Raw genomic sequence first — 1,978 nt, forward strand, 5'->3', positions numbered from 1 at the left:
CCTCAGAAGGGAAGTTAGTTGTGAACATGGGAGGGAAGGGATGGTAGAGGAAAAACAAACGAGGAGGCAACAATGCTCAATAGGAAATGTACTCATTACTTTGCTCATGTAACCGTGACCCCTCTGTACAACATTTTTAAATGAAAAACGTACAAAAAATTATGTAGTGCTCAAGAAGCACTTTGGGGATAAGGGATGGATGTCTGAATAGCTGTACAAAATTCTACACTGATTTTTTTTCAGTGTTCAGTATGGAACTTAATAAACGTAACTGTTTCTGTTACAAATATTAAGTCACTGTCTTGGAACTGGGGCCAGTATTTCTGCCATTGCTGGGATTTGAGCTCACTCTCCAAGTAACTCTTTTGCACCTTGGGTGAAGGCTAAGCTCCTTGTCCTTGAGGGAAAGATTTTCAAGCTAGTGTTCCCAGGGCCTGAATTAAGGCCCAGCAATTGAAAAAAATATTTGTATACATGTGTAATATAAGATATATAGGTACATAGGTACATATGTATGTTTATTTCATATTATGATTATTATTGGTTTTGTATGTAATTTTTTATTCATTTAATTGTTTATTTATTTAGTATTATTATACATATAATATTTATTATGTTGTGTACATGTATTATAAAATTATACACAATAATTCAGTACATTGACTCATTTTCATTAATACTTTATTAAGTGTTGAAACATGATACATAATTAAATGGAGGCATTTGTCAAGTCATCACATGGTTACAGTATGTCCCTAGTATGAGCTTTGTCTTATTTATCTTGGACAACTTCCTATAGGGATTTGTTTAGATGATTTATACTCAGAAGCCTTTTCTTGTGGATAGGCAAGTTGAGGGATAAAATCATAAGGTTGGGGCTGGGAATGTAGCTTAGTGATAGAGAGCATGCTCAGCATGCTTGAATGCCAGGGTTTGAATCCTCAGTGCCACATACTCAGAAAAAGCCAGAAGCTGTGGTGTGGTTCAAGTGGTAGAGTGCTAGCATTGAGAAAAAGAAGCTCAAAGACAGTACCCTAATTTGAAGCCCCAGGTCTGGCAAAACAATATGCCAGATTCCAGTGGCTCTGGAAACCTGCTTTCTCAGGAGGCTGAGATCTTAAGATCACAGTTTGAAGACAGCCTAAGGAAGGAAAGCCTGTTAGACTCTTACTTCCAATGAACCATCAAAAAAACCCATGTGGCACTGTGGGTCAAATGGTAGAGTGTTTGCCTTGAGCTGAATGGCTCACGGACAGCGCCCAGGCTTCAGTTTGAGACACACACTGGAAAAAGAGTGAGGGATAATCAAAGTAATTTTCCTATTTGCTATTTATGAGAATATGGTTTGGAAAATGAATGCTGATGTACACCAGATTTGGAGTCAGACCTCAAGGTTCAAGTGTAGCACATCCATAATCCCAGCCTCTCAGATTCTAGCATTATAAACTTGCATCCTACAAGGTTCTGAAAGGGACATTGTTGAAAGGCTTAAACCCACCATCATTGAAGACAAGAATTTCAGACCAGTTTCCAGGGCCTGAATTCAAGCCCCAGCACTGGAAAAAATATTATTCACACATGAGATCTATTTACATACATGTGTTTACTCCATATGACATTTATTACCTTTATTTTTATTTATTTTATTTAGTATTATTACATATATAACATTTATTTCATTTATTACATCTTATGACATAGATTTATTTGCATATAGATTATACATAATACAGAGACCCAGGACTTTAACAGAGAAGGAAAAAAATGAGTTAAAATTGGCATCTGACTCCACATATAAACTTTAGGCCATGCTGGGATTTGAACTCACACCCACAGTGCACAAATCATGAATGGGTAAGTTGTAAAAGAAAAGCCTTTGCAAACTGAACTGCCAGCCATTTCTGAGAACCTGTGATCAAGCAATATTAGTGGCGGATAGATAGATAGATAGATAGATAGATAGATAGATAGATAGATA

The sequence above is a fragment of the Dipodomys merriami genome, unplaced genomic scaffold, assembly GCF_024711535.1.
Source record: "Dipodomys merriami isolate MVZ:Mamm:240054 unplaced genomic scaffold, mDipMer1.0.p SCAF_921, whole genome shotgun sequence".
NCBI lineage: Eukaryota > Metazoa > Chordata > Mammalia > Rodentia > Heteromyidae > Dipodomys > Dipodomys merriami.